Here is a 7,184-nt window from a genome sequence, read left to right on the forward strand (position 1 = left end):
CAGATGAATGCATATCAAAGGCAGGGGACACACAGTCAGTGGAACATACCTCAGCCAGAAGTGCGAAGAAAAGGATGGGGTCTGCAGGACGATGGGTGGACAGTGGGAAGACCCTACCCCATGCAGGGAGTGCCACAGACAGAGACAGATACCACGTCTCATCAATCACAGGGGAGGTACCACAGCAAGACAGAACATAACTCATATCAATGGGCTGAGACAAAGAGTTGCACACAGTTAGGAAAGAAACTTAGAAACCAAAAGGAAAAGCTGGGGATGGGGGAAGGAGAAAGAAGGATGTTGGGGTTCAGAAAACATTGGTTATTTCACAGAACAGATAATCAATCAGGAACTGCTGGACTGACTGGAAAGCTCTATGGGGCACTCGATAATACAGGCGTGATACTATGATCCGAATAAATCCATAAAAAAACAGCAATCAAGTACACAGAACCGGTATATGGAGGAGTGAATCAAGTTGCAAGAAACCTCAAAGAAATACATACCGAATATGAAACATCCTGCATTAGAAAAATGGAGATGATTTTAGGAAAGAAAGAAAATAAATGTACAATCTGTTCCCACGAGGCCTCGGTCACTTAGGATGGTGGCATCTCCCTAGAGACCAAAGGGGCTTGGTTGTTCCTTGGCTGGACTGTGGGGAGCCTCAGAGAGCTACAAAGGATAAGCAAGCAGTGGAGGGCGCCTTTGAAAGAACAAGCCGAGTGCCCGAAGCCCCTCTGGCAAGGACGGGCAGGCTTACTGCTGAGTGAAGCCTAATGAATCCAAAAGATGCCAGAGTTGCTGGACAGGTAGAGCTTTGCAAAGTCACCTGCACTCCCAACATCGCGGAGGCAGGCAGTGCCTCTTACAGCCTTCTAGCAATCCCTCATCCACCGAGGTACCTGGCACCCTCAGCAGAGTATTTTGGTGGGGCTTGGGATTCTTCTGGGGGTGGGGGTGAAGGGGACGGAAAAAGAAGGAATGAGGTTCAAGCCCTGGGTGACGGTTCAGGCTCTCTGTTCTCTAACTTGCCACTCAGAAACAGGACTTTCTCAAAGGTTCTGTTGGCCAGAGTTACCAGAGTGGAGCATGAAGGAGTTCTGGAGCATTTGGGCCATTTCTGTTCACAGCAACTTCAAAACCCATGCTCTGGGTACTGAATAGTCACCTGGACCGTGGGGCTGTAAATGACCTCGGCCCCAAGAAATGTCCTAATGTACATGATGGGAAATGAATTCACAACAGAACAGAATCTCCACAAGCCAATTTCAAGAGCTACGTTGTCCTCATATACTTTAAAACAAAATATTGTATGTTGAGGTTCAGCATTCCCAATCACTAGGGAAATAGGTAAGAAAGGACAAGAAACAGGAAGCCCCAGGGCCCCAGCATTGAAGCTTCCCCCAGATAAAATATTAAAGACGGACTGCAGAAAAGAGAAGACTACTAGGCTGTTGGTGTGCGTGCAAATTGCTAACAGCAGCCTCGGAGAACCCTAGTTAGTGTTAGCCGCTCGTTCATGTCTGACTCTGCAACCTATGTACGTACACTCCAGGCTCCTCCTCTCTCCATGCAGTTTTCCAGGCAAGAATACTGGAGTGGGTTGCTGCCGGAGCCAGCCGGCAAAGTCGATCAGGTCCCGAGAACGTGCACGGCGGGGCTAAGAAAGAAACTAAAGCAAGAGACTACAAAGATGGGGTCGAGAGGTTCAGACACGTCACCACGAAGGGACGCAGTCTGACACCAACTTTATTCAACATCTCATATTTATACAGAAAAGCGTGAGAGAGACAAAACAGTTGACATTTTTTCTTGGTTAGCCTATACATCTTACAAACAGTCACAAGAAATCTTGAGAGCATGGGAATGGCTCCCTGTTATTATTTCTTACACCAGATAACATTTCTCTGTGCGTGAGAAGTTTGCACAGAACTCCAGGTGCCTGCAGTAAATAAGCGCCTAATCTCTGGGGTGGCGGGACAGAGAGCTATGTTTGCAAGCAAACCCTCAAGGACTGAGGCAGCTCCCAGAGCTGTGTCCTTCAGACAAAGGACCCCGTTCTCATGGGCAGCTCCCCGCATCTCCCCCTTTCTTTTTATATAGGCACACGCTTATGTTCCTTTAACCGCAGACCATTTCCATAGATGGAAGCCTTTATGATCCATAGATCATCAATCAGTTTTGTAATTAAACAAGGTGCAAGAAATAAAACAGTTTTATTAGTGTATATGGGAATGGACTGACCCTCCCAGCCCACAGGTTGGAGAAGGGGAGGGTCAGGAAAATAAGCCCAGTAAGCATTTGAATATTCTTCAGAGTGTGCAGTGTTAATCTGATTTAAGATAATTAATAAGGTTATCAGGAAGCTTAAAGGCGATATCGGATCGCTCTGCACCGCAACACGATTCTGTGCCTCTCGCATCAATGCCTGAAGTTGTTGCCGAGATGGTAATTCATCATGCTCTTGAATTGTCAATCTCCTCATCTGATTTGCTAGAGACTGTCTCCGCCGTGCGTACCAACCTTTCCGGCAGCCAGCGCGGCGCTTCGGCATCCTGTGGGAAAACACAAACATGCCCTCGTCCCCAGATTAGTACTGGATCTGGTCCATACCATTTTCCTACAAGTGGATCTTTCCAAAAGACTTTAGGTCTTATTGTTTGTGCATCAAAGTTCCAAAATTGCGGTGCTGCTGAACGGCCACTTATATCCAATTGTAAAAAATTTAGAACAAATAAAGCATGGTTTAGAGAGTTGGAAGGGGTATTGGGATACAATTCCCCCTTCTTTAGTTTTTGCAATTGATGTTTGAGAGTTTGATGTGCCCGTTCAATAATTCCTTGACCTTGAGGATTATAAGGGATACCTGTTTTATGTGAGATAGACAATTGCGTACAAAATAATTGAAAATTTTTTCCAGTGTATCCTGGACCATTGTCTGTTTTTATGGTTTTAGGGGTGCCCATAACAGCAAAACATTTAATGCAATGAGCTATACAATGTTTGCTAGCTTCTCCGGATTGTAGAGAGGCATGTAAAAAGCCGGAGAAGGTGTCAATAGTAACATGAACAAATTTTTGTTTACCAAATTCAGGAATATGGGTAACATCCATTTGCCATATATCGTTTGGCAACAATCCTCGAGGATTAACTCCATAGTGGGGGACGCTAAAAAACTGAGGACATGTTTGACATTGCTTAACAATCTGTCTGGCAGCTTCTCGAGTAATGCCAAATTGAAGTCTTAAGCTATTGCTGTTTTGATGGTGTAAGCTGTGGGAAGTTTTTGCCATTTGTTCCAGTGAAGGAAATATCATACGTGTAGCTTCATCAGCCAAAGCATTGCCTTGTGCTAAAGGTCCAGGAAGTCCAGAGTGAGCACGAATATGACCAAAATAGCATTTATTAACTCTGGAACAAATTAAATGTTGTATATCACGAAAAAGAGTTAGGATAGTAGAATTCAGGGTACCAATAAATGGAACAGTCTCAATAGTGTTTAAGGCTCTTATGATATATTGGCTGTCAGAATATAAATTAAATGGAGCAGAAATTTGTAATAAAGCCTGAAAAACGGCAAATAGTTCTACTTCTTGAGCAGACTTATAATTAGTATGCCAGGTGGTAGTATTGTCCTGTATAATCAAACTAGCTATTCCATTAGAAGAGCCATCAGTAAATACAGTTAGGGCGTCGGCAAGGGGCTGAGAAACAACGATTTTTGGGAAGAGAAATTGGTGATAATGAGCAAATTGCAAAATTTTATCTGAGGGATAATGATTATCAAGCCGTCCACTGAAACCAGCTAAGGCAATAACCCTTGTAATGTCGTGGCCAAAGTTATGCCTTGAACGTACGAAGGGCTGATATCGGCACAAATTCGTACATAATCGGATAAGCCTCCCTTTTTCCTGTAAGGTCTCCGGGCAGCTTGACAAGCTGAACTGGCATTTTCATAAGCAAGCTGTTTAGTCAACACCATCCCCGCCTGCTCATCCCCTATCATTTTACCAATTGTCTCAGGCAGGCGGGCAACAAAATCCTGATATGGCTCATCTGGCCCCTGGCAAATTTTAGATAAATCTTCAGTCTTTTTATCAGAATTTGGAAGCTTTTTCCATGCTTGTAGAGCCACAGCACTAATCTGAGGGTAGGCTCCAGGTAAATAATTAAGTTGACTATTAGTGTCTCGATATTCTCCCTCTCCCACCATCATTTCATAAGTGGTGTTCAGTCCCTGTCGCCGATTGATATCGGCTGTGATCCCACATTGCTCAGCAAACTCAGATTTCCATAGTAAATAATCTCCTCCAGATAAACAAACTCGAGCAACCTGTTTCCAATCATTAGGTGGCAGATTTTGATTTCCTAAAGCCTCTATAATAGCCTGAGTAAACGGCGCAGTCGGGCCATATTGTGCACAAGCCATTTTTAACTCTTTCAGTTGCTTAAAGGGCAGCGGCTCATAATACCTCTGCTGTTGAGCATTTTCAAACACTGGATAGATTCCTGAAAACCCGGGAATATGTTCTCCTTCTTCATTAGCTCGCTTAATTGCTTGTTGAAGAGGAGATAATAATATCTCACTTTTAATTTTTATGTTTTCACCGGGCAAAGAAGCAGGGATAGATATAAGCTCTCGCGGTTCTACGAAAGGCGGAGGTGGATCGAGTCCAGCAAGAACCGAGGGAGGATGTGCTGGAGGCGCAGGCTGGCTGGAGTGGGAGTCTCCCGTGCATCCTTTTTTACTGCTATAACAATCTTCTGAATTAAATTCTCCAGCTGTTCTTCAGAAAGCCCTGAATGCTTTAATTCCCCTTTTCCTGGGGGGGATTCCATGTTAACCATCATCTCCCAAGGCATATCCTCTCTATGGTTCTGAGCCGCTTGTTCATTTAACTCTTTCTGTTCATCAGAGCTTAACACATCATCACTCCCTCCAGCCTTATAAGCTGTTCCCTCAGGCACAGCATAAAGCGGCTCAGGTGATGGGGCAGAAGGCTCTGTAACTTCGGGTCCTGTGGAATCCCTGAGAGCCGTTTGAATTTTATGTCCCTCATGTTCAGGATCCAGGCAGTCTCTTATGAGAGTCCACAAAGAAAAAGCATCCACAGGAACACGATTGGGACCATGTAAGGAATAATATGTCTGCAATTGTTTTCCTACTTTTTTCCAAGTTTCCAGACTAACTGTTCCTTCCTCTGGAAACCAAGGACAAACCTCTTCAATAAAAAGTAAAAACTTTTCTAGCTGTAACTTATTTACATGAATTCCCCTACCTTTTAACATAGTTTTCAACATATGTACAAATAACTGGCGGCTATTGCCTTGTCCCATGATTTATTCCTCTCGACAATCACCCTCCCTGCCCTTTACTTTTAATTACTTAGGGATTCCTCTTTACTTACCTCAATCTTGGCGGGCAGCGGCCGTCGTCGCACTCCGATTCTCGAGTCCCTGTTCGGGCGCCACCGCCGGAGCCAGCCGGCAAAGTCGATCAGGTCCCGAGAACGTGCACGGCGGGGCTAAGAAAGAAACTAAAGCAAGAGACTACAAAGATGGGGTCGAGAGGTTCAGACACGTCACCACGAAGGGACGCAGTCTGACACCAACTTTATTCAACATCTCATATTTATACAGAAAAGCGTGAGAGAGACAAAACAGTTGACATTTTTTCTTGGTTGGCCTATACATCTTACAAACAGTCACAAGAAATCTTGAGAGCATGGGAATGGCTCCCTGTTATTATTTCTTACACCAGATAACATTTCTCTGTGCGTGAGAAGTTTGCACAGAACTCCAGGTGCCTGCAGTAAATAAGCGCCTAATCTCTGGGGTGGCGGGACAGAGAGCTATGTTTGCAAGCAAACCCTCAAGGACTGAGGCAGCTCCCAGAGCTGTGTCCTTCAGACAAAGGACCCCGTTCTCACGGGCAGCTCCCCGCAGGTTGCCATTTTGTCCTGCAGGGATCTTCCCAATCCAGGTATCGAAACCACATCTTCTGTGTCTCCTGCATTTCAGGCGGATTCCTTACCTGCAGAGCCGTCAGGGAAGATCCCAAGGTAATTTAAGTAAATCATTTATAACAGGGAATTCTCTTAGTTGGAAAGGTCAATATTTACCACCACGTGAAAGCAAATGTAATCCTCATCTCAAAATCGTGTTTTCTATATGCTATGCTAATGCTAAGTCGCTTCAGTCGTGTCCAACTCTGTGTGACCCCAGACACGGCAGCCCACCAGGCTCCCCCATCCCTGGGATTCTCCAGGCAAGAACACTGGAGTGGGTTGCCATTCCCTTGTCCAATGCATGAAAGTGAAAAGTGAAATCGAAGTCGCTCGGTCGTTCCAGACTCTTTGCGACCCCATGGACTGCAGCCCACCAGGCTCCTCTGTCCATGGGATTTTCCAGGCAAGAGTACTGGAGTGGGGTGCCATTGCCTTCTCTGGTTTTCTATATGCATATATACAAACACACGCACAGACAGTGGCGTGGGCTCACATACGTATGCACACAGGCAGACACAACCTCTGCTAGAGTGACAATAGCTTTTGAGGTCAGTGAAGCCCCATGATTACAGCTCACACTGTGGAAATCAGCTGACTCTGTATTTAAATCCTGCCCCTTGCCATGCGCCAGGGCGCAGATCACTTCACCTCCCTGTTAAACAGCACCCACCTCAGAAGGGTTAATATGAGGATCAGAGAGAATCAGTTGAGTTCAGTCGCTCAGTCGTGTCCGACTCTGTGACCCCATGAATCGCAGCACGCCAGGCCTCCCTGTCCATCACCAACCCCCGGAGTTTACCCAGACTCACGTCCATCAAGTCGGTGATGCCATCCAGGCATCTCATCCTCTGTCATCCCCTTCTCCTCCTGCCCCCAATCCCTCCCAGCATCAGGGACTTTTCCAATGAGTCAACTCTTCGCATGAGGTGGCCAAAGTACTGGAGTTTCAGCTTCAACATCAGTCCTTCCAGTGAATACCCAGGACTGATCTCCTTCAGAATGGACTGGTTGGATCTTCTTGCAGTCCAAGGGACTCTCAAGAGTCTTCTCCAACAGCACAGGTCAAAAGCGTCAATTCATAGTGCTCAATACACTGGTGCTTCTCAAACTCCAAAGTGCACACAAATTATCTTGAAATCTTGTTACAATGTAATTGCTGACTCAGATGCTCAA

General features: G+C 45.6%; 1 long non-coding RNA gene across 1 annotated transcript; it reads right to left on the bottom strand.

The window, feature by feature from the left end:
• Positions 1–1,697: 1,697 nt before the first annotated feature.
• On the bottom strand, positions 1,698–5,943 carry LOC112444744 (uncharacterized). Its single transcript, XR_003033094.2, has 2 exons — positions 5,412–5,943; positions 1,698–2,558 (listed from the first exon to the last, which is right to left on the bottom strand). It is a non-coding gene; the product is annotated as an uncharacterized lncRNA (long non-coding RNA).
• Between the last annotated feature and the right edge of the window lie 1,241 nt (positions 5,944–7,184).

Source organism: Bos taurus, chromosome 28 (assembly GCF_002263795.3).
Source record: "Bos taurus isolate L1 Dominette 01449 registration number 42190680 breed Hereford chromosome 28, ARS-UCD2.0, whole genome shotgun sequence".
Taxonomy (NCBI): Eukaryota; Metazoa; Chordata; class Mammalia; order Artiodactyla; family Bovidae; genus Bos; species Bos taurus.